The following is a 26619-nucleotide window of genomic DNA, read 5'->3' as shown; positions in this document are numbered from 1 at the left end:
GTTGTGTATTTTATTTATTTATTTAGTTATTTATTTGTATAGCACGCCAAGCCCAGAGGCACCCCTATATATCACCTACATATCACCTTATCAGACACTTGATGCTAGTCCAGTGTTCTCTCTCTATCTGATTAAACGTCCCCACATCGTTGCTTCTTGCTGGCCTTATATTACCTCTTCAGACCCTTGATGCTAGTCCAGCGTGCTCTCTTCTGTGGTTATGTTATCTGATAAAACGCCCCTACATTGTTGCTTCTTACTGGCCTTAGATTACCTCTTCAGAATCTTGATGCTAGTCCAGTGTCCTCTCTCCTGTGGTTATTTTATCTGATAAAAATACCCCTACATTGTTGCTTCTTGCTGGCCTTATATTACCTTATCAAACACGTTATGCTAGTCCAGTGTCCTCCTTCCTGTGGTCATCGTATCTGATTAAAAGTCCCTACATTGTTGCTTCTTGCTGGCTTTATATTACCTCACCTGTCACTTGATGCTAGTCCAGTGTCTTCTCTCCTGTCGTTATCGTATCTGATTAAACGTCCCTATATCGTTGCTTCTTGTTGGCCTTATATTACCTCTTCAGACCCTTGATGCTAGTCCAGTGTGTTCTCTCCTGTGTTTACCTTATCTGATAAAATGCCCCTACATCATTGCTTCTTGCTGGCCTTATATTACCTCTTCAGACTCTTGATGCTAGTCCAGTGTCCTCTTTCCTGTGGTTCTTATCTGATTAAATGTCCCCACATCGTTGCTTCTTGCTGGCCTTATATTACCTCTTCAGACCCTTGATGCTAGTCCATTGTTCTCTCTCCAAGTGGCAAGTGCTGTGTTTACGGCAGCAGAACTGGGTAAGTCTGATAAGTGTATAAAAAGAAGAAAATGGGGGGGGGGACTGTTTGGTACAGATACAGTCCCCAATGCAAGGGGTGGCCAGGAAGCGGTGCAGGAGGGTGGCAGGGTGAGCAGGTACCTGGGCCCGGAACAGGGTGGCCAGGTGCATTGTGCCAAGCGAGAACAGATCAGCAGGGGAGAGGGGGAGTGAAGGCAGAAGCAAAGAGGAAAGTCTTGAGGTGCTTCCGGAACCGGAGATGGTTCTCCTCAAGTTTTAGAGTGGCACAGAGGCTGTTCCAGAGGGAGGCCCCAGCCGAAGACAGATATCTACCCCCAGCTCGTTTCTTTGAAAAACGACTGACCCTGAGGGAGAGGAGCGAAGAGCTCAAGAGGGGAGGTATTTGCGGAGGGATAGCTGACGGTATTTTGGACCCATGCCCCAGAAAGCCTTGTGGACAATGCAGATGGTTTTAAATGTAATCCTTGCATCCACTGGGAGCCAATTGAGAGATATTAAGAGCTGGAGAGATAGGACCCCAGGGCCTGAGGCCAAGGACAAGTCTAGCAGTCCTATTCTGGATCGTATCTAGGTTATCTTATCTGCTAAAACGTCCCTACATCTTGCTGGCCTTATATTACCTCATCAGACACTTGATGCTAGTCCAGTGTCGTCCTATGGTTATCTTAACTGATAAAGAAGTCCCTACATCGTTGCTTCTTGCTGGCTTTATAATACCTCATGGGACACTTGACGCTAGTCCAGTGTCCTCTCTCTATCTGATAAAACGTCCCTACATTGTTGCTTCTTGCTGGCCTTATATTACCTCATCAGAATCCTGACGCTAGTCCTCTCTCCTGTGGTTATCTTCAATGATAAAACATCCCTACATTATTGCTTCTTTTTGGCCTTATATTACCTTTTCAGACCCATGATGCTAGTCTAGTGTCCCCTCTCCTGTGGTTATCTTACCTGGTAAAACATCCCTTCCTTGTGTGTTGTGGGTACACCCTAGGGGTGAGACCTTTGTGATTGGAGTCTAAAGTGAACTCACATTCTCTGTTGTGGGTGTCTGGTTTCTGTGTGTGTGTGTCACAATGAATGAGACAGCCCTGCCTGAAACTGATATGAATGCAGTGTAGTGTGCTGAAAGGCTGGGTACTTGCTCCAAACCACATTTCTTTGTTATGGGTGTCTGGGTAGTGTGAATGGCCTGAATGCATATGAGCCTGATTGGTTGCCTGCCTGCATGAATGTTCTACTGTGTGATTGGCTGACTGAGCCTGGCTCAGGCAGAGTGAATGAGGGACAAATGTGTATATCTGGCGACCTCTCACTTCCCAATTTGTTCAGTAGCTGAAGTCGAAGCTTATCAAGAAGAATCTGCTCTTTGAAGCCCAGCTGGAAGAGAAGTCGGCTGCTGCATTTATTCAACAATCTGAAAGCTGCTGTCTCTCCAAAGGACTGATCCAGAGAGAACCTGCAAAGGAAACCTCTCCCCGGTATACGAGGGACCATCCTGCAAAACTGCTACTCTTCATCGAAGTATCCTGGAAGCCAGTCCTGTGTGCCTGGCGTCCGGAGAAGGAGTCTTCGAAGTCCAGAAGAGGAGTGCCAGACATCTCGAGCCAGAGAAGTTTATTGAAGTTGCCCAGGGTCCAGAGGTCCGTTTAGTGACTGCTGGATGTCTTTGCTGTCTACCGCCCAGAAGAGGGGGTACCCTGGCATAATGTTGCTGGATACCTGGAGCTGCGAAAGTTCCAAACTGCCTAAGAACCTTTGAAAGGACATCCTTGCAGTCACCACTGACCACTTCTTCCCTCCGGAGAGAGCCATGAGTCGTTGAGTGTTGGTGAAGGTCTGCTGGTGGGTTTCCCGCCACCAGAAGCTATCAAAGTCGTCCCGAGGGTCCAGACTTGGTGAGGATCCAAAGTCCACTCCAGTGCTGTAGATCAGGTCGCCAGAAGACGTCCAGAGGTCTGTGTTGCGGCTGCAGCACTGAAGAGCTGATAGTTGGAAACTTGCGATATTCCAAAACCCGACACCAAAAGTGACCTATGCACCAGTTGGAAACTTGCGATATTCCAAAACCCGACACCAAAAGTGACCTATGCACCCGTCGGCGCCAGAAGTCATCGAATGGTGCAAGGGGTCTTATCTTCACCCACCAAGCCTTTAAGGAGACCACAGCTAGTTTCTTCTTCACAGGACTTCTATAGCCAGAGAAATCGTCGACCAAAGGAGAGCACCGCGAAGAGCCAAACATCTGTGTGACAACCTCGGAGAGGTTACAAAGTGGCTGCCGACGATTGGCCCATACCCAATCAATGAGTGCGGTAACAATCGATCAGAATGCAACAAGACTATGGAATCTGTATCCAACATTACAACGACCGGAGCGGAGAATGGGTTTCCTTCTGTTAGGGAGAATTCTCTTATAAGGCTAATTTCCCAAACCTAGTGAGTCCCCTCCAGTAGCTTTGCTGGATTTTGGGGTTTGTTTTTTTTTCTCCTGCTCAGAGTGAGACTCTTTTCCTCCCACTCTTAGGCATGATTTGAGTGTCTTTGACTCTGTGTGTGCTTATGGGCTATGGGATTTTCTTTCTACTCCATAGGGGATCATCTATTTTTTATGTGTGTGTGTTACACAGCACCCTCAGTGCAGTAACACAGGGTTGTCATAGTGACCCCCAAACTTAGACTCCATACCCTGGTACTGACTACTGTCTCCCAGGGCATGTAAAGTCACCATTGACTTTAATAGTCCTAAATTGTGAACAGAACCATTACAAACCATCATATTGTGGAAGTACTGGAAGGGGTTAATTATATTGCCCCTGGGTCTGTTTTCAAGGGGGCACTGTCCAGTCCCCCCTTGCCGAGTTTCTGGCTGGTGGCAGTGGTTACCACGCAAAATATTCCACCAGAATATTCTCTATGGGATTTTCCCATTGATTTCAAACACACCACCTTTTGGTGCAATGTTAACGATACCGCCGGTTTATTTATTTAATATTAAATCCCCGGGTGGGTCTTTTTGCCAGAACTCTTTTCTAAAATGGCGTTTGTGTCCGTCTCTGTAACTCTGATCAAGGTCGAGCCCTTTGTTCCACTATTTTGGCGGACTTCTCCACAGAAGCCCTCCAAATGGTGCCACTCCGTCTGGGTTCCACAGGAGGGGTGGAGGGGGGAATTGGCACCCTGGACTGCATTGCCTCGGCAACCCAAGTCGCAATCTACTCTGATTGGCCCAGTAGTGAACTTCCCGGCTCACCACTTAGCATGTGTGATTGACAGCTAGGCTGATGAATGGGGGTTTTCTGCATAAAAGCAGGGCCTTTGGGACTGGAACTTCAGAAGTTGCCACAGGACCTAAGAATCCGAAGAGGGAAGAAGCTGAGCCATCTGCAACGACGACACCACTGGTGAAGCCCTGCTGCAGCTACCTCACCACTTTCCCGACGACAAGAGGAGATCTTCTGCTGGACGAGTCTTCTTCCTCTGAGCTGGTGGGACCAACCAGTTCGCCCTTTTCGCCTTCCAAAGACGTCTCTTGGTCGAATCGTCCGTGTCAAGCACCCCGGCGGCCGGATAGCCAAGCTTCACCACTTTGACCGCGAGTAAAAGGAACGCTCCTTTTATTGACGAACTCCGCGGCTGGTTTCATCCCTGTGCAGTGCAACGACTCCATGTTTCCTCCTCGACAACACCCTCTCTTCCCCTGGTCGAAACAACGAACTGCAACCACTGCCAGGAACAACTGCCCCCACTGGAGCTTCCTTTCTGTTTAAGGTACTGTGCATGACCTCCCTTTCTTTGGTTTGCCCAAGGTGACCCTTAAATCCTTGGCTTGCCAACTGGGTTGGCCCCAGACCTCCTAACTTTACCTTCTTGAATCGCCCCAACCTCTTTTGAACATTCTGCAAAGACTTTTAGTGCATTTTTAAACCATGTGATCCTGGGCACATTTCGCTTTGCTCCCTTTTAAGTGGGCCTGTCCTATGAACTTTGGCTCTACAGTCTATACTGCCTTTATTCCCTTGCTGAGAACTCCTAAAAGTGTTGGGACCTGTTTTATTTCTATGCTCTGTCTTTTTCTCTACCTTTAACTGAACTATTGGACGGCCATCAGGTTATGCGCTCACCTCTGTTTAACAAATCGTGTTTTAATTCTTACTTGTCTAATAGTTATTAAGGGAGTTGTGTATACTTTACCTGACTGTGTTTTTAACTGCTTTTGATTTAGAGTGCTAGTATATTGCCTAAAGTGTGTTTTAAATAAATAATTATATACTTTGTATACAAAGCTCTGGTCAATGTTTGTTTGCTGTTGTGTTTTTAGCCCTATTGTGCATACTCTATATACTGTCCTACTCTTCTTGAGAAAAGTCTGACTGCTCAGCCACAGCTACCAGGTACATCTGGGTGGTGCAGACTGCTACCAATTGGGTTTTCTGCTTACTCCTGTAGTCTTAATCTTTTTGCAGTGTTCCCCAAGGGAACTGCACAGGATTCTGCCTAACAAGAGGCGGGAGCGCAGAGTCCGGAGGCCACTTGGTGGGGCAGGGAACCACAGAGTACGGCAAAGTGGCTGCCGACGATTGGCCCATACTCAATCATTGAGAGCGGTAACAACCGATCAGAATGAATGCAACAAGACTACAGAATCTGTATCCAACATTACAACGACCGGAGCAGAGAATGGGTTTCCTTCCATGTCACAACCAAGAAGAATGGCGGGGCTTAAATGGCCAGGAACCATTATGCTGCCGGAAGCATAGGTAAAGAAAGGACTCCTTACGAGCGACCTCTCGTACAACGGTCAGTAAAACAGAATAAAACAGAAATGCTCAGCTTTGCCAATTTCAGACACCTTCCCGAGTCACCAGTGTGGGTTCCATTATGGTGGCCGGCATCCACGAATGAAGGGGGCGGGGCTTACAGGGGCTTTTCAAGCTTACGCTCGATGAAAGGACCTGATTGGTCAATGAGGCTCCAGCCCCTATATAAGACCGACAAAGAGAAAGGGCTGACGGATACTTCTCCTTTCTGTTGCAGAATCGAGGACTAGACATAGATTCTTGCCATATTCCTTGAAGAAGCCTGATTCCAATTTGTTTTATTTGACTTGAATAAGGAGACCTGATTCCAGTTTAATTTCATATTATTTTCTTTATTAATCAATAAAGACTATCCTTGGTTGAACAGAACACTGAGTCAGAGTGTTCCATCACAACCTGCCATTCCGAAAGACTTTGGTTCCTTTTTATTCATGGACTCAGCATCCCAGTGGCTCCTTCTTCCAAAGCGGTTCCATCCTCAGAGGTAATCATCGAGTAAAGCAGAGAAACTCTGCCACGTCGCATGCCAAGGCACCAAGGGTACTGTGATGAGGAAGAGCACCTTCTATCCTCTGGAGTCGTCCAGGGGTCCACGACTCGTCTTGGATCCTGTTCTCCTGTGGCCTCTCAGGTACTTTGGGGGTGGTAGAACCTTTTAAAAGGAACCTTTTAAAAGAAAGCACAACGTTATTGAACAATATTGGACTGAGCTGTAAAAGACAACATAAGTTACTACCTAATTTATCTTATCTATTACAGCTTGCCCAGGTAGTGGGATCCTCATTCAGAATTACTTGTCTAGTCTAAAGAAAGCATTCTGCCACTGTTCATAACTAACCTGCCGTTCTTTCCTATTCTATGCTGGTTACATGTTATTTAAGAATTCACCTGTGTAAGTAAGGCATGGTATCAAAGCAATTGGACTCGAGAGCAGTGAGTGTGAAATTGAATCTCTGTGTGGTATTACACAATAGGTTTTCTTTTATAGCACACACCCATTGTGGCCAGCTTCTATATATAGTCTCTCTGTATATAGTGACATTTGTGTATAATTGAAGTTTTATGATCAGAGAACGGAATCCACACCTAATATTGTGTGAACACGTAATGGAACACTTTTATCGAACGAACACAGGGACACAGTTCTCTAGTCATACGCCTTATGAGGGGTTACATATAAACATAATGTAGGTCGCACCATGCAAAGATGGCCGACCTCCAATTTGCGAAAAAATCTTCTCCCGTTATTCCTAAAACAATGGGTTGTTGTCAAGATTATCCCTCAGTAGCTGACACGCTGCCTACCTCCAGGTAAGCATCCTGTTAGGACTCCACTCCTGGGCCATTTATATGTTATATATAATTATTACCCACACGATTGGCTTCGACATAGAGCTGTGCATTTTTTCTGACCAGCGGGATCGGGTCCATTGGAAACCCGTTTTCTTCGGCCTGGTGTATTCGCCGCGATTCACCAGTGACTTTCACTGTAAGAATAGAACTCTACATCATTGGTAAGATTTTGTAGTTCATTGAAGCCACTTGCTCCACACAACTTAGAGTTCGAGTACAACGACAGCCAGTGTTATTTCATCTAGATATAGTGATTTCTGCTTTAATTTGCATTACTGCTGTAATTGCTGGATTAACAACAAGACTCAATAGAATGTTTTGTTTAGATGAATACATTCTTTAATACATTAAGTAGTTCATGATAGATCTCCCGATCACCCCTGACATCCTGTTACCAACATTATAAACGCTACCCCTTGTAGGGACGACTGTTCACGGACATTATTTCAATATGTGAATAAACTGGCCCCAATCCTCATCAGAGATGCCACAAACCTCAAGGGCTGCTGGGCCTGCTCTATGGCATTTTAACATACACCAAAATGTTCATGTGTAATGCGTTCTCAGCAAGACATTAACAGACTTCCATCTGGCAAAAGAGTAATTAAACTGATATTCCTGCAGCCAAGTTTTATATTGGGCTTTTGTTTTAGTGACTCTTCATCATTAATTGACATTTTACTGCTTCTCTATATCTTACGCAATTGTGCGTTTAGACCACCCTTCTCACTCACATTGCACATATCGTAAAGCAATCCAACTTTAGCAGCATGTTTACAACTAACATATTGTCTCTGCCCATGCGGCCAGCATAAATCCAGCATGATCTTCAGATCCCAATGGCATGCCCGCGTAATCTCAACACAGGATTGCCGGAACTCTTTAATAAAGAGTTGAATCTATTAATGTTGAGTGACAACCACACGGGCCTATTCCCCTGCAAGTTCACCATTGGGTTATATCTCATACTTACAGGAGCTTGAATAGTAACCTCTTTACAATACATCCTCAACATTACATTATTACTCATTTCAACTTGGTAGGATGACAGCCCAGGCAACAAATTCAAGTTGATTTGATTCACAAATATGTAATCAATACAGCTATAATGTGTCTCATCCACCCAAGTACAGTTAGTGTCAAGTGCTTCCATCGCTAAAGGTACATGGTTGAACTCGGCTAGTAACTCCAACCCCCTTGTTATCGTCGGAGTCGGCTTCACACTCATTTTGGAAACAAGCAATGCAGAAGAACAATCCGCATTGAAGTCCCTGATTAAAATGATCCCCCCCTTACATGACTGATTAGACCACAAATGGAGGGTATCTGTGATCACTTCATTGAGGGCAGAGGAAGAATTGCCACCAGGGGGAGTCATATAAAGTGGCAACAAGTACCCTCGGAACCCATAGGAAAACGGGGAATCACAGCAGTTAGCAAGTTGTTACATGCCGGGCCCCGCGGTCCGCTCGTTCTACTCATCTCCCTTCTTTCACGTCTCCAGGCAGCGCGCCGGTCACGTGTTTACACAGCTGATCTCAGTACGTCGGAGCAGGCCCTGCCTCGGGTGAAGATTCATAAGCCCCCCTCTCCCGCAGGATGCCGCTTCTAATTAGCGTTATTTGCGTGTCTTGCATCCTGTTCGTATACCTGTGTTACTGACTACGGAATGTCATTTGACCATTCTTCTGCCTGCTCCTTTGTATTCATTGAAACTGGATCCCGCCATCATTCCGGCTCACGTTGGTCTGTTTTAGCTGACTTCCTCACTTCTTCTGGTGCATCGTTCTCTGACGAAGCCTTGCCTACGCTCCAGACCCGGCGGTCTTGTCCAGCTCGCCTCCTAGGATTTGCTTGCTACTGTCACCGCCTTAAAACATCACGCTCAAAACCCACGTTGGTTCTTTGGGGGAAAGAGGTGAGCCTTTTCCTGTTGCAAGTATTTACTCTGTTGCATTATATTCACATCAAAATCCAGCTTGTGTAAATAATTAGCATTGTTATAAATACGCTCTGCCACAAGAGGAGAAACACAAGTGACCAATGCTCAATTTGTGTAGCTATACACCTCGAGCAGTTCAAGTCTTACAATGTCCTACCAAACAAATCAGGGACAAGATGAAGAAGTTCAAGTAACCAAGATCGGTTTAGTAAAGGACTATATGCCGTTGCTTCATTCTCCACAATTTTAGTATATTTAGAGCCAACTTTCCCAAGAGGATCAGCTACTTGATTTCCCCTATGGGTAGATGGCGCACACAAAGATTGAACTTGCGAGAACCAGGTAGAGCGTTTGTTTTAGGACCATCCTCCGCCTCAACCAAGCCGTCAGATTGCTAATTTAAAGAGTGACTGATGTAATTGACAAATTCATTAGTTTTGCCCCGCACAGAATTCATTTCACCGAAATGCCTCTGTAAGTTGCTAGTAGCAGTCTGAGTAAAGGAAGGAATATTTTGTTCAAGTACTATGTTAATATCCTGCACGTGTGTGATGTTATTAATGAATGAGCTGTTGCAAGGCAAAGAGGACTAGGGCCCTAAATTGGGCGCTCCATTTACCCTACTTGAAGACTGAACAAGTATTGCTCCATGAACCTCTCAGTCAAGAAGGGCATGGCAGTAGCCTCAATCTGGGTCTGAGTAGAGGAGTTATTGGTAAAAGGTGGACAAGAATAGAGCATCCATTTGTCCATTGGTCCCTGACGTAACACTTCTGGATGGTCCATCGGGCATTTCATTGAAGATGATATATTGACCAGCTGCCGTAGCCTTTCTTTTGCAAACTGTTGTTTTACTCGAGTTGAGGCTTACGAGTAGTTTCGAAAACTCCACACGTTTTCTTTGGTGATTCAGGGAAGTAGGCTATGGACATCTACTCCGTCTCCTTTTGTGCTCAATAGATGGACTCCTGAGCAGTAATTGTTCCTTGCTAATGGTTTCTAGAGCATGCTCCGTTGTGACTGTAATAACTTCTCAACTCTTGCTGCGGCACCGCGTTATTAGTAGGAGAAGACGACGAGTTGTCAGTATTGCACACCCAACCAGATTCTGTTAAAGTAGTCACATGGCCTCTCTCACCATGGGAATGACATCACAAGGTGTATTGTGCGAGAGAAGAAGCAGTAGTAGTTGCACATGGTAGGTTGGTTTTCACATGAGAGTCCGACCCTGAGGCGATGATTATATCGACAACTAGGGCCAGTATACGATATGTCTTCCACTGGTCCTCTGCCACTTTTGTGCACATAAGAAATAATGCATCAAGTTTAGAAATGATCCTATTCAATGTGGACAGCGGGCGTGATGTTTCGGTATGTTGATCCCATTTAGAGCTCCTACTTAGAACTGAAACATCCTCATCCCTCGTGCTTTCAGAGAAAGTTAGTTCATATGGCGAAACAAGTTTCTCTAAGTCCGGACTAGCCGAAGTTTTGTACCAATTATATTATTATCACTACTATTGTTTGGAGCCAAAGAGTTACGTTTCAGGCTAAACGTAACGTAAAGGTTACGTTTATGGCACAAATTTAAGTAGGGGCTTGTTATTATCTATTGAGTGCGAGCCGTGTGGCATGCTTTCCGAGTGTTTGTTGTGAGTGTCTTTGCATACTTTTCCTGCAATTGTATTTCTTTCTGAAAAATTAGAAACGATAGTGGTATCTACTGCTTTGTTTCCAATGATACCAGTGATTTTCATTTGAGACGATACGTTTCGGTCATTTTTGTCCTTTTTTTCTTTTTTCGTTTTAGGACTTATGTTATTTTCTTACTTTAAATGCCAGATAGACCAAAGTCTTATTCTTTCCTGCTAACACTCTCTTGCCACAGTCCCCTCCTCCTTCTACTTCCTTAATCTTCTTTCGACTATTTTATTGCTCTGTCACGTTCTTTGGTCTTCCCTGTACACGTCTCGCTACTCTTAAATCAATTTACCACTGTTCTATTCGCTCACTCTGTCTTCTTTCTTATCGGGACTCAATCTTTTCTTCTCTTGCCTCACTCAGCTGGCTCTCTTTCTTTTCCCAGATTAAAGGCATGGTCTAGTAAAAAATGTTATTGTCCCTACGGGTCGGCCATGCTTTTTTAAGCCTAAGTGGCTCGATTTTAGAAAACTTTCCTATGGACCTTACCCAAGTTTTCGTCCTTACCCAAGTTTTTGTCCATTAAACGCACACGAAAACAGGCACCAGGGAGCTGCCATTTTGTGATAATCCTATCACTTGCCGCATCGCCCTGGCTGACCTGCTTCGTGGCACTAAATCAAACCCCCCGCCCCTGAGCCTGACATTATGAAAACATTCATATTCCCCGCCTCTCTCTGTGACGTTACTGTGTTGCATAGGCAAACGTGCCCAGTCGTCTTCTACGCGACTCCACACAGAACCCGGAAACCAACACAGACCATCTCACAACACAGCGCGCCACAATTCGGAATATGAAACTGTACTTTAAAATCAAACAGCAACACGGTACATTTGGTAAAGTACATTTATTTGACATTAAATGTTTAGAGAATATTCAACAATTGCCATATGAACTCCGAAAGCCATTTATTTTCTTTTATCTGTATCCGCAAATCCGTGTAAGTTTATATTGAGTCACGCGCTGTTCCTTTATGGTACACAGGGTGTTGGTTTTCATTAAAAGAAGCACTTTGGAAGCACGGTGCACCGCAAGGCTGTTCCATCAACTAGCCACTAGTCCATTGTAAAGGTTGATATGTTGCTTCTAGCCACTAGTACAGCGTAAGGGCATGTGGGCCCTTGGCGATCGTCCCATAAAATTGTCAGTGTGCTCCAGTTGTTCACACAAAGCTGCAGGTGTCTGTTGAAAAAACCATCTGCCGGTGTCTCAAACCGATGACAGTAGCAGAACGGGATCAAATACCTGTTATGAAAACAAAAAAAATATTTTATTTATTACGGCCGATCAGAAACTATTTGCTTGCAAGGATAGTTCAATGGAGTATGTTCGGCTCTAAAATCAATGCGAAAAGTAACAAAATAAATCGAGGCCAACACACAATGAGAAACGACAGTTTGTCTACATGCGTGTGGAATGATATGATATATGATATGGCATTTGTAACGCGCCTATACACAAGTGTTTCAAGGCGCGACGAGGCAGGGGGGGGGAACAAGGGCAGACAGACAACGATCCTACTAGCCCAGGTGTCTTTCAGATCGCGCAAGGGGAAGGGGGGAGGGGGGGGGGTAAAAGTGCTGTACATGGTTAGTAGAATACAAGATAAATAATAGGGCCAGCTGGTGGCAAGTGCAAGGTAAATGCCGGAAGAAGGGGCTGAAGGATACAGAGACAGTCCCGTAGTGCAGGTAGGCAGTGCAGGGAAAAGTGGCTGAGCCAAGGACCGAGATCGGTGAGACCTGTGGACTCTCATGCCCATGTGCCCACTACAAACACGTTTTCCTTGCTTTTCCTAGCTCTTCATTCATTCATTTATTCATGCATCCATTCATTAATTCTTCATTCCGGTATAAAAGCGTCTAAAGATTTACTCACATTATATTTGAAATTTCCATTGTGTCTCTGCGTAATGCAGTCTGTAAATCCGACCGTGCTCTTGACAACGATTTTTCTTATACTGAACTAAAATGAAACTCGGTCTAGTTTCTGAATTTTCTGCCTTATCGTCTCTTACGTTATGGCGCACCCCCTTCAAATGAAGTTCTTTCGCCATGGTCCTTGTCTCAAGGTCAAAAAACAATAGACCCTTATACTTCCAGTGCGACTTGTGGGCCTCTTCTGGGCGCAAGCTGAAAATCAAAGCCGCTGTCCTTCGCATTCCTTATTTGCAACATCCCGTAGTAAAGGCATCTGTGAGAACTTGAAGTTTAGAATCCCTCTATTTAGTGCGCCACAATGTGCAAATGCGAACTGGCTTCTCTCCCAAATGCCACGGCCCTCTTGGTGCGTTCTAAGGCCCCCAATTTTGTCCCTGTTGTCTGCGAGCTTTGCAGCCCCAAAGAATCATAACTATGGAGACATTTAATTTTTGGCGGAAGGTCAGGTAAAGTATAAAGTACCACAGGAGTTGAGTTAAAAGTGAGATTTATTGTTTGTTTGTTTGTTTTATTATTTGCAATACGCAAGCCTCCCCTCCGTTAACAGTGCGCAACAGTGCGCAGCATTTACATTTACATGAGATGAGACATGAGAAAAATATATACATACACATATATGAGGTGAATAGAGAGAATTCAAAGATGACACCCAGATTGTTCGCCACCCATGATGGTGAAGGTAGGGGTTAGGTTTACAGGTACACTGTACAATAACATTTATTTACAAAAAGACAATTGTATTGCAATTATTTAAACCGGGATTTGTACTTCACAACCAGCTGTGCTTCGGCAAGACATGGCACCGTTGCAATGTTCGGTGGCAATGGATCACTGCTCTGCACAGAAACGTCCAAAATTCAATATCTGTGCTTCTCTAACACAGCAACAACAAGGCCTTTCACAAAGTCGAACTGCATTTCATCATAGACTGGTTTGATCACCCATTGCTCCCTTAGTGTAGCGAGGCATCCTTACTTTACCCCTAGTCCTAGATTGTTCACGTCCGACATTGCTGTTATGGGCCAAGACCGCTAGTAGAGTGCGATGTTTCATGCCGTGAAAGCTAAAATGCAAGCGCTTTGGCCTGTACTTAAGGCACATATTGTGGAACACCTCCAAATCTCCTGTGTGACAGAATTCTGTCAGTCCTCTCAAATCTCTTGATAGAGTTTTGTCGAAAACAATCTTCTCAAGGGCTTTGTGCGTCGGTGAAGATGGAATCAACCACTTCTTCTTCCTTGCCTCCTCTGGGGACAAAGGGTCATGTTCACATTGGTTGAAATGTAGGTTTTCTGACCAGCGGTGAACGTTGGTACAGTGGTGCATCAGTGACCGCCATTTTTCAAGTGCAAGTTTTTGAGCTCCACCAAAGATGGTTGGTGATAGACTGGGACCACTGCAAAATACTTTCAAAACCTTTTTTTTTTCCTGCAGCCGAGATTTTCTTACTGATTGATTTAGCAAGATGCCATACGTCAAATTGATGATTAATAAGCGTGAACTGCTCTCTCATTGTCTTGGCAATTGAAACGTGTCTGTCCGTGGCTATGAGGTCGATGTGCATTCCCCTTGATTGTAGATATTGCACTAATTTTATAAATCCTAGTTTCTCCATGGCCACTGAGGATGTACATTGTGTTACCTGCACGACCACCAAACTCACAATTTTCTTACTATCCATGTCCTGAAAGTGGTAGGTGCAGTACTTGGCAGAAAATCCAGGGCTGTCCCACTGTCCATCGCCGGCTAGCCTGAAACGTTTCCCTTCGAATGTACTTTCTAGAGACAATTGTTCAATTTTCCAAGCATCACTAATGGCCGGAAACAGATAATCACGTTGGTATATGTAGTACAGCGATTTAGAAATGAAATGGAGTCCCACAAACTGAAAGAAAGCCTCTAACTTTCTAAAACTGGAGCCACTAAAAAGTGATGCAGCTGCACACAGTAGATTGCCTGCTGGCATTTTCCCCAGCATCGTTTGTCCAGACCATGAGAACCTATGATTTAATCGACAGGCGGCATTTATTTTGACGTTACTGCCTTTTATTTGACGAGTCACATTAATCAATGGCTTCCCATATACTTTCGCTCTAACTGAATATCCACATTTCAGCATACTTATAATATCCATCAAACAACTGTCGAATACAATGTATTTGCTCTCTTTCATTAGACTGTAATCCTGCGTCAACGTTGTTTCGGCCTGTGACGTTGCAGAGATTTCAACACATTGGAAAGTAATATCGCTGCTATCAAGTTCTGATGCGTCTATGGATGCTGCGGCTGGTTCTTTCTCTGTCATTTCGACATCTGCTACTTCAACATTGATGGGAGAACACAACAATGTCGACATGAGGAGAGATTGGAAAAGGGATGTTCAGTTTAAACACAAGATAAAGTGTAGTCCAATTGACTGGAAAAAAACATAAAATAGTCCCCAGCACAAACATTTTTTTAAAGTTATGAACTGTTTGTAACTAACCTTTTTTTTGTTTTTTTTTCTTTGCAACTTTTTTGACTCGACCTTCAACATCTGCACGCTGTCCTCCGATTCGTTTCCGCATGTCCTCCCTTCCTCTTGCGCTGCAACGACTATATTTTCTGTATCCGCATAAACAGCACGGAATGAGGATCCATCGTCTCCCTGAAACATAGTACTTTCATTACTATGTATCAAAAATATTGTTAGCATAAAACACACGTGAGGACGAACACACAGGTACATCTCAATAGCCAAACACGATTTAAACTTTGTGTGCAACAATTCAACGACAAGTATTCGACCTGTGATGATCTATTTCGATGGAACTGTCAGTATCCATACCTCTGGCTCTGCATGGACTGCCATGAATGGTTGTATTGGAGAGGAGGCATCAGCATCTCTCTGAAACACAGTACTTGCATTAGTATGGTTTTCAATATTGGAAACATAACACACACTTGGGGTCGACGGCACAGGTACATATAAAGAGATAACCACAAATGATGCATTGTCTAAAACAATCAAGGAAAATATAAATATGCATATTTCATCGACTTATTTCTCCGATTCCTTTACATCTGCATCATCAAAATGGGATGTTGTGATTGTAGTGGAAGCTCCGTCGTCTCCCTGAAACACAGTACTTGCATTAGTATGGTTTTCAATATTGGAAACATAACACACACTTGGGGTCGAACGCACAGGTACATATAAAGAGATAACCACAAATGATGCATTGTCTAAAAGAATCATGGAAAATCTAAATATGATCACATTTCATCGACTTATTTCTCCGATTTATTTACATCTGCATCATCTAAATGGGATGTTGTGATTGTAGAGGAAGGTATGTCGTCTCCCTGAAACACAGCACTTGCGTTAATAGGGAAGAAAGTATAGCAAATGGAATCACGTTATATGATCACGCATGATGGAGCTGTCATTATCCATACCTCTCGTTCAGATTGGAATTGCCATTGTATTTCGGTTCTGGACTGCCCCTGGGCAGGACAAAGACTGATATGCAAATGGATATTACCCATCTGTGAAAGGCACAGTGAGTAAAAGCAGTGGCTGCGAACTCTCAAGTGGTTAATAACCACTGAACAGGTTATCATGTCTGTTCTTGCGAGAGAGGGGCGCCCGCTACCTTTGTAAAACTATTTTTTAAGGAACCTGGGATTGGTAACCCTAGGTTTCCTGGGGGCAACCAGACGTGGTCTCCCTCTCACTGTGCTTAGAGAGGCATCAGCTTCACCTCACTGATGATCCCCAACAAGGGTGAAACACGTGTATGGGGTTGCTGGTGGTACTCTCGTTCAGATTGGAATTGCCATTGTATTTCGGTGCTGGACTGCCCCTGGGCAGGACAAAGACTGATATGCAAATGGATATTACCCATCTGTGAAAGGCACAGTGAGTAAAAGCAGTGGCTGCGAACTCTCAAGTGGTTAATAACCACTGAACAGGTTATCATGTCTGTTCTTGCGAGAGAGGGGCGCCCGCTACCTTTGTAAAACTATTTTTTAAGGAACCTGGGATTGGTAACCCTAGGTTTCCTGGGGGCAACCAGACGTGGTCTCCCTCTCACTGTGCTTAGAGAGGCATCAGCTTCACCTCACTGATGATCCCCAACAAGGGTGAAACACGTGTATGGGGTTGCTGGTGGTACTCTCGTTCAGATTGGAATTGCCATTGTATTTCGGTGCTGGACTGCCCCTGGGCAGGACAAAGACTGATATGCAAATGGATATTACCCATCTGTGAAAGGCACAGTGAGTAAAAGCAGTGGCTGCGAACTCTCAAGTGGTTAATAATCACTGAACAGGTTATCATGTCTGTTCTTGCGAGAGAGGGGCGCCCGCTACCTTTGTAAAACTATTCTTCTTTGTTACCCAAGATGTTGTGTACATGTCCAAGGAAAAGTGCTGGCTGCAGATGCAGTATCGATCAACCCTCTTGACCTGTAAGACTTGTTGGACTCTACTTTCCAGCTCATCCAGTGGATATCCGCAATGTCTGACCTATTCTCTTATTCGATCAACAGTTTTCAGGAATACATGAATTCTAGTGCCTTGAGATTTCGCATGGGTCTTCGAAGGGCAACCGCTAATCGAACAGGCAGGCATTGTTGATAAATCTGAAAAGTAAATATCGACATCATTATACAATCTTCATGAATAAAGATTTGATACAAAAGTAAATGAATCATACAATGATCAATGCAAGGTTTGTTTTGGTCGCAGGAACTATACCAGTTCAGTATGTGCGGCTTAGTATTTGCATAAGTTGCAGAAATGTATAAATGATGTGACTAAAATCTGAACATGTGACTCGTCCCTTGGATGTTCTGTCTTGCACGAGACGGAAACATGCTTACATTATAGACTTGACCCCCGAAGGATGCAATTCGATGACAATAGACAAAGATGAAAATAAATAGATCTATTGATAGCATAGCAATGGAAACTCAAGTCAATAGCAATGAGACCAATGAACATAGCACTATTGTGTACTCTACTCGCAAATAGATAGAAATTTAAAAATCTGCGAAATATGACTAGGATACATGGCCTTACCTTGACCAACACACAGTTGGATTCAGCAAGCAGAGCAGTATGTTGCAGGAGAATAGGTGGGTGGCCACAGGTAGCACACTGATGGGTTTGCTCTAAGCGGTCACAGAAATTCACGGATAGCACGACGACGAGCAGATTAGCGTAGATCTCAGTGGTTGCCAGGTAGCACGTTCAGGAGTTGACTTGCAAAGCACAAAGATGTTCTCATGAGACATATCAAGTGGTTTATAAAGTATTAGAAACATGGGTGTGTTTGTGAATGAATGACGTATGTATGTCGTGGTCTTAGGGGGGCGGCCTGCTTGAAGGGGAGGCCTGGCTGGAGACACGGGGTCTGAGGAGGCCATGTGAGCGATGGCCCCTGGGTGTGAGATACCTTTTGAAGTGTACATGCTGTTTGGCACCTTGGCCGTTTGCGCCCGTGACAGCCCCCCATGCCAGCGCTCATCCCCGGGTGCGAACCGCCTTTGATAGAGGGGGTGGGATGGATGGGCCTTAGGCGTGCAGATAAGGCACAGGAAGACTGCTGAATGGAGACACACTTATGTGGATTGCAGTGGGGCGGCCTGCTTGAAGGGGAGGCCTGGCTGGAGACACAGGGTCTGAGGAGGCCATGTGAGGGATGGCCCCTTGGCGTGGGATACCTTTTGAAGTGTACATGTAGTTTGGCACCTTGGCCTTTCGCGCCCCTGACAGCGCGCATCCACTGGCGCGAACCGCCTTTGATAGAGTGTGGGTGGGATGGAGGGGCATGGGGCGTGCAGATAAGGCACAGGAAGACTGCTGAATGGAGACACACTTATGTGGATTGCAGGGGGGCGGCCTGCTTCAAGGGGAGGCCTGGCTGGAGACACGGGATCTAAGGAGGCCATGTGAGCGATGGCCCCTTGGCGTGGGATACCTTTTGAAGTGTACATGTTGTTTGGCACCTTGGCCGTTCGCGCCCCAGACAGCCCCACATGCCAGCACTCATCCACGGGTGCGAACTGCCTTTGATAGTATATCGTTGCTTATCAATAACAAATGCCACATACCGGAGATTCTTGTGAGCACAGACCCACACTTCAACCGGTGTATTATAGTGGTCAAGACCCTTAACCTAAGGCTTTGAACAAGTGTTATTTAGTGCATGCATTATCGAGAATATTTTATGTTAGCTTAGATAGATAGTGACCACCCTGCTTCACAGCGACCAGACCTTCACCCATTCGGAGCACAGATGTCTGACGTCCATCCTTGAATGGAGACACACTTGATTCATTTAAAAAATCAAAACAACCGTTGTTAAGATATATGTGGTGTTTTATTTTGTATCTTATTTTCATGACACAAAAATACAAGACTTTAAAGATTATACAGGTCAGGTTGCAGCACAGCGAGAGAAAATCCCCTGTATTGACCGCTGTCACTCGGGAACGTTTCTCTTATGGCACAGGCGGGTATCACTCTTCAAACGCGGTGTCCAAGCCTCCCGTGAAGCCACCATGTAAAGGAACGATAGGCCACCAGCCTGTGCCACCTGTGAAAAGGAATGAAACAAACTGTTTTTAAATGACCAAGATAAATTTAATAAACGTTTGTTGTCAATGACAATTCTTGTAACTAATGGCATTCTGCACGGACAAATGCTATCTAGACAATGCACACTATTGAACGACTTTCATGCATTACTATGATATGAATATATAATTTTGGATATAGTAGAAGAACATGAAATAGGAGTGGCATGACAAGCAGAGTATACTTACTCGTTACTCGGATTACGAGGACGAACAGTTGCGCGAAGTTTGTGCATAAGCACCATCATTATTCTCAACACGGCCCGTGTGAGGCAGGCTGCCATGAAGTCTGGCAGCTTGGTGATGCATTGCGGTCGTGGCTCGCCTTCCGAAATGTAGGCCAGGTATCCCTAGTTTTCTCGGCAGCAGCAGTTCTCGTCCTCGGTTGGCATTAGCTCGCACCGATTGCATGTGCACCAGGTGGAGACACCGTCCATGCGACTAGGCCCAGGCTCTTCATCTGTTGAATCGTCCTCCCAACTGCCGTCCGAATCCCCATCGTTTCCACGTGCTTCCCTTTCCAGTAGTTCCTCCTCGGTGTACTCGGGCTCATACATGTAGGGCATTATTGTAGCCATTGTGTGGTAAACAAACGAAAATAATTTACAGAGATGGTACAGGTGTTCACACGGGCTACAAGCGGCGAAGGTAGCTGACCAGAGCACAGAAACGAGTCACAGAATACTCAAAGTAACACAGAGAGAGGAATGGAATCGAAAATCTGCTGCTGTGTGTTGGGAAACGGTCTGTTTATACTTATTGAGGAAAGAGGCACCCTGCCATTTCCATGGCGACACGTCATTAGCTGAGGCGCAGCGATTGTTGACACGAGACGTGCTTTGGCGTTGGGAAATGGGCGGTACGAGTCTGCTGATGACAGGCTCAGGGGCGGGGGATTTGATTTAGTGCCGCAGAAGCAGGTCAGCCAGGGCGATGCGGCAAGTGATAGGATTATCACAAAATGGCAGCTCCCTGGTGCCTGTTTTCGCATGCGTTTAATGGACGAAAACTCGGGTAAGGTCCATAGGAAAGTTTTCTAAAATCGAGCCACTTAGGCTTAAAAAAATATGGCCGACCCGTAGGGACAATAAACATTTTTACTAGACCATGCCTTTAAATTTGATTTTCTTTGCTTAGTTTTTAAATCTCTTTACGGACTTGCCCATGACTAGCTTGCATCTCTCCTTTCATTTTATAACCCCTCTCGCTCTCTCCGTTCTTCTGGTCTTTTTAGGCTGAATGTTCCCCCAGTTTTCCTTGTGCTCAATCCCGCTTTCATTCTTTTCAGCTCCTTGCTCCTCTTCGTTGGAACGTGCTCACTCTGTCTCTCCGTTCCATTACTTCTTACTCTTCGTTCCGTTCCTCTCTCAAATCACACCTGCTTCAGTCCTCTGATTGTTACCGGCAGTATCTGAACGCTGATTTGCACTGCTTATTTTATGTACTGTTGACTTTCTTATGTAAAGCGTTTTGGACAAAGGCGCTATATAAAGCACAATAAAAATACAAATTTGTTTCACAAAATAATATTTCACTAAAATGATATTTCACTAAAACAAAAGTAACACAAATTACACGTGTCTTTTATCTATCTTCTAAGTTTATAAATCAAAATAATTGTTTTCAAATTACAACAGCATGTTTAGTATTATACTATATATTGAAGTAAATTGTAAATCATTTTGAAATAATTCACTTCAACACCTGACAGATAGTGGAAGACATTTAAGTAGAAAAATCTAATACACACATTTTACTAAGGAGTACTTAAAAATAAAAACAGTAATTTCCCATATCATTTATAACCATGCATGTAACTTTAGTAAATACATGAAAGATTTATATCATCATTATTAAAACTACCTTTCATTTCCTGTTTTCAAATCACTTTTTGAAAACACGTTATTATTTGCAATAATGCACTGTATATTTATTTACAAAAATATTATTGAAAAGTATATCATTATTTTCTCAAAACAAGGTTTATTATTTCAAATATACATATGAATAAATAAAGGTACACATAGATATATAATGTTAAAGGTATACTTTTTGTATGACCATACATCTTACACTCTTTTCTATAATAGGTATGACAAGTACACTAGAACGGCTGGACATGCACTTCCCTAAAGAGGACCTCAGTGAAGAAGAAGAAACAACAAATGGTAAATTATTCTCTATTTTAGCATGAAACAATATAATCTTCCCATTTACAAATAAACAAAGGTTCCACAATGAATCAAGAGAAATGATCAACTAATGCAATTATGTGCAGCTATAAAGAACTACTTATAAGAAATACATGTGATCACTGCGTCCAGCAATCTCCTTAATCAAGTACACAGGACATTACTGATCCACGATTTGATGAAGTTTCTATCCCCCTTCCACTAATCATGACCCTGTATTGCTTCCTCTTTCTCCCCTTTGTGTGTGCTATAGTAATTCTTCTTCCTTATATTAACTGTAAATGATATATGTAAATATTTTTCATAACATTAATTCTGTGTGTGTATATATATGTTTCTGAGGCTTGTGGATCCGCTTAGAATCACATGCTTTGCATAGACTGATATTTAGTGGTAGCTGCAGAGTATTGCACATGAAGTTTTACGAAGTTCGAAATGTGACGTCAACTGTGCAAGTTTGTAATTCTATCCCTAGTGTGACATTAACTGTATCCATGATCCCACACGCATCGAGGTACCTCAGATTATTTTTTCCGCCATCATGGTCAGTAATATTTCTCCCGGTGTCCTGTAGCTAATATCTCTTCATTATTACTTTCCCGGTTACCGCTCGATGGAAGAACTGTTGAAGACTTAACAATTGATAGTTCTGGAAACAGGTTTTAGCCTACACCTGGCTTTGGCAGAAGGGAGAGTGGGGAGACTGATCTTTTTCATATAGAGAATGCCTACCTCCATTCCCTGCTTCTACGGGTCTTGTCTTGCTGCCCTTAATTTATCTTTCCAACATGGAGTGAACTCCATTTAAATTCTGTCCAAAGTGTAGCACAAAGTTCCCATGGAAGGACACCCATGGAGTGTGCAACCACTGCCTTCTCCACGATCACCAGGAGACCCATTTTGCATCCTGTAAGCTCTTCAAGTCCAAAACATTTTAAAGAGAGTCGAACCAAACGGTGGGAGGTACATGCCGTGATAGCAGAGTTGGCAACTGCCACCGGACTCTTAGAGTCGGAACAGGAAAGCCAGATTATCGAAGGCTCCGGTTCGGAGCCCAAAGACGCACCGAGAGAACCATCAGGGTTCCACGCTTCAGTCCCCAGCTTTGACAAGGCAGTTGCAGCATGCTGCTATGGGGAAGGCCTCTGGCAACGCACACACACGCACACTAACACCTAAACACATACCCCAAGGCTGCTCCTCGATGGAACCATCTAAGGAAGGCTGCACGCCGACGGCAGTTGCCTTGCGGCATACCGACACACGCAGAGAAAGACTGCTGTGTTCCTCATCAGCGTTAACCACAAGGCTGTAAAGAAAAAGTACCGGCGATAGGCGTCTCTCATTCAGCGGATGAATCGGAGATGCAGACACAGCCACCGAAAAAACACAAGAAGCACCTTTCGACATAAAAGCACCATAAAGAGGCCCATGGCCTTAAGAAACACAGTCCGGCTGCCACAGAAGACCCATTCTCCTATTTCTTCATCTCTTCAATAGAAAAGTCCATGGGAAGACCCCGAAACAAGGAGCGACCACGAAGCAGGTGTTTACTTTAGCTAACGCACCAAAAACATGCCCCTGGACAAAGGAGCGATTTGAAGAGACTATGGACAAAGTTTCCTCCTTTGTTGACTTTATGAATAAGTACCCTATTCGACAAAAGACTTGACCTCGAAGTGTCTCAGCCCCCTGAGTGTAGTAAAGCACAGCATATACCGTCACCTGCTCCTACGCCCACCCTAATATCCGTGGGTGCTTCCCAGGGCACTCAGCACAGGGACATTCAGCCGGACCAGGCAGATCAAGACATCTGGTATTTCGACCAGGACAACCCCAATCAAGACCCTGATTATTTGTACTTGGGTGATCCTTATGACCCAGATGACACTATCATTGACACCCCAGATGTTGGAGTGGCATATACAATGACCTGCTTAGTTTAGTTTAGTTTCTTTATTTATACAGTTCCCCGAACCCTGAGGTAACTCGGCGCCGGAGACTTAGAGCAGGTTACAACAGCTTATAGACATAGAAGATAATAACAGTAAGTGCAATTTACCGGGTTACATGGTGGTCGAGAGGCAGACACAGGAAAACAAGAACAGTGGTGAGCCAATGGTTGGAGTGTCTGGCAATGTTAGCGTTCTTGTCAGCGAGCCAGGACTTCGTTTTTGCTCTGAAGGTCCAGAAGGATGGTTCTGCTCTGAGGTTCACAGGTATAGCATTCCATTGTTTGGCGGCTAGGACCGGGAAGCTGAAACCGCCTGCTTTATTTAGGGAGAATTTGGAGATGGATAGGCACTGACAGTACAGCATTCTGGTTGGTCTGGTTGAGGTGTGTTTGTTGAACTTGTCTGCCAAGTATTTGTGGGCGATGACGAGTGATCTAAGGGTGATTCTGTCTCGTACAGGGAGCTAATGGGCATCTTGTCTGAAACTGGAGATGTGTGAATGCCACGGGATACTCAGAGCCGCTCTGAGGGCATTGTTCTGCAGCACCTGCAATTAGTTCAAATTGCACTCTGAGGTGCCAAGAAAGAGAATGTTGCAATAGTCAATTTGTGATAGCACTAGCGCTCTGGCTAATGTGATGTAGCTGGAGGGCGAAAGCAAGGCTTTGCAGGCATTGATGAGCTTATTTTTATAAGCTGTGGATGAGGCTATGGCGTTTACCTGTTTTTTGAGCGAGAGTGTGAAATCTAAATAAACCCCTAGGGTTTTAATTTCTTTGGCTACAGTGATTAGATTACCATCTTTGTTTCTTCGGAGCGTGGGAGAGCAGTCGCCGGTAGCCTGAGGGATCTGCAGGCTTAGGGAAGCCCTGCCTGGCCCTGCGGGCCTCTGTGAGTTTTGTGCTACAATTATTGATTTTTTTTTGCCTCGCGCTCTGAGCGCGTTGTTGTGCTGCTTTCCCCCCTCCCACTTCCTGGTCCTCCTCTACCTTCCCACCTCCCTGCCCGCCCACCCCCCCCTCTGATTGGCTGCCTGGCTGCCTCCTTCTTGGCCTACTCGACGGCTGCTCCCCCCGCTCGCTTCTTTGTTTCTTCGGAGCGTGGGAGAGCAGTCGCCGGTAGCCTGAGGGATCTGCAGGCTTAGGGAAGCCCTGCCTGGCCCTGCAGGCCTCCGTGAGTTTTGTGCTACAATTATTGTTTTTTTGTTTTGCCTCGCGCTCTGAGCGCGTTGTTGTGCTGCTTTCCCCCCTCCCACTTCCTGGTCCTCCTCTCCCTTCCTGCCTCCCTGGCCGCCCACCCCCCCCCTCTGATTGCCTGCCTGGCAGCCTCCCTCTTGGCCTACTCGACGGCTGCTCCCACCGCTCGCTTCTTTGTTTCTTCGGAGCGTGGGAGAGCAGTCGCCGGTAGCCTGAGGGATCTGCAGGCGTAGGGAAGCCCTGCCTGGCCCTGCGGGCCTCTGTGAGTTTTGTGCTACAATTATTGATTTTTTTTGCCTCGCGCTCTGAGCGGGTTTTGTGCTGCTTTCCCCCCTCCCACTTCCTGGTCCTCCTCTCCCTTCCCACCTCCCTGCCCGCCCACCCCCCCTCTGATTGGCTGCCTGGCTGCCTCCTTCTTGGCCTACTCGACGGCTGCTCCCCCCGCTCGCTTCTTTGTTTCTTCGGAGCGTGGGAGAGCAGTCGCCGGTAGCCTGAGGGATCTGCAGGCCTAGGGAAGCCCTGCCTGGCCCTGCAGGCCTCTGTGAGTTTTGTGCTACAATTATTGATTTTTTTTTTTGCCTCGCGCTCTGAGCGCGTTTTGTGCTGCTTTCCCCCTCCCACTTCCTGGTCCTCCGCTCCCTTCCCGCCTCCCTGCCCGCCCACCTCCCCCTCTGATTGGCTGCCTCGCTTGCCTCCCTCTTGGCCTACTCGACGGCTGCTCCCCCCGCTCGCTTCTTTGTTTCCTCGGAGCGTGGGAGAGCGGTCGCCGGTAGCCTGAGGGATCTGCAGGCTTAGGGAAGCCCTGCCTGGCCCTGTGGGCCTCCGTGAGTTTTGTGCTACAATTATTGATTTTTTTTGCCTCGCGCTCTGAGCGCGTTGTTGTGCTGCTTTCCCCCCTCCCACTTCCTGGTCCTCCTCCTCCCTTCCCGCCTCCCTGCCCGCCCACACCCCCCTACCCTCCTCACTCTGCCTATATCCACCCCTTTCCTGGACAGCCCCCTGCCCGGCAGCCCCCTCGGCTAAGGGCCCCTTAGGCAAAGGGCGGCTCCTACAGTTGCGGCTCCCTGTGTGTCTGCAGGTGTCCGCAGGGGACGGCAGGCGCCTGCACTTCTTCACCACCTCTCCCGGCCCACCCCATCTATTCCTGGTCACTTCTTCGCATGGTGTCTTCTCCTCACTGTGTCCCACAGTTGTGTTAACTAGGGTTTTTTTTTTCTCCCCCGCAGGATTCTCAAACTTAGGTGGCCTCTGTACCTAATACGCTCTCACTGTTCTGAATTGTGGTAACCAGGGTTTTTCTCCCCCCGCAGGATTCTCAAACCTAGGTGGCCTCTGTACCTAATACGCTCTCACTGTTCTGAATTGTGGTAACCAGGGTTTTTCTCCCCCCGCAGAATTCTCAAACTTAGGTGGCCTCTGTACCTAATACACACTCACTGTTCTGTAATGTGGTAAACTAGGGCTGGCCGCTCTCTTACTGCCTGCGTGCTCTCGTATCGTCTGTCCTCCTCCCCCACTCCCTCCCTCCTACTCCATGGTGCTCTCTATCTCGCCTATCTTCTCTAACTGCTTCTCTATTGACTACCCTGCTCTCCTCACTAAATCTGGTAGGAAAAAGTTTAAAAAGGACATCCTGGTCTCCAACCCAGGCCTCCCTATCGCTGACACCTACACTAGTGCCTGCTCCAAGGAAACTCACTGACATCCTCTTTTTCGTGCCTTCGCCTGACCTATGGACCCTTCATATGGTCTCTGTGCTCTCTCCTGCCTCCTCTTCTCCCATTAATGGTGGCACCCGTTGGGATGTCCTCTTGGCCTCCTTCCACTCCTCTATGGCCATCATTAATGTCTACGCTAACGGGACCGTCTTGGTCCAAGGCCCTCAGGCCAACCTTCACCTCTTTGATAGACGCTTCCCACGCCTCATCAACTTCCTTTCCTCTCCTGCTGTCCCCCCTCCTCTGTCCTCGGCTACCTTGCCTCTAGCCTCCCTCCCTGCCCCCTCTCTTGCTCCTTCTTCTACACCTCCACAGGGATTACCTCTGA

General features: G+C 45.7%; 1 protein-coding gene across 1 annotated transcript in view; it reads left to right on the top strand.

Moving 5' to 3' along the window:
- The window catches only part of LOC138468411 (zinc finger protein 268-like), a 233674-nt gene that overhangs the window by 136104 nt on the left and 70951 nt on the right, over positions 1 to 26619 (top strand). The gene's annotated exons all lie outside the window — the stretch shown is intronic.

The sequence above is a fragment of the Ambystoma mexicanum genome, chromosome 4q (genome assembly GCF_040938575.1).
Source record: "Ambystoma mexicanum isolate Mex_15411 chromosome 4q, UKY_AmexF1_1, whole genome shotgun sequence".
In the NCBI taxonomy this organism is placed as follows: domain Eukaryota; kingdom Metazoa; phylum Chordata; class Amphibia; order Caudata; family Ambystomatidae; genus Ambystoma; species Ambystoma mexicanum.
This window is presented reverse-complemented; position numbering and strand designations above follow the sequence as displayed.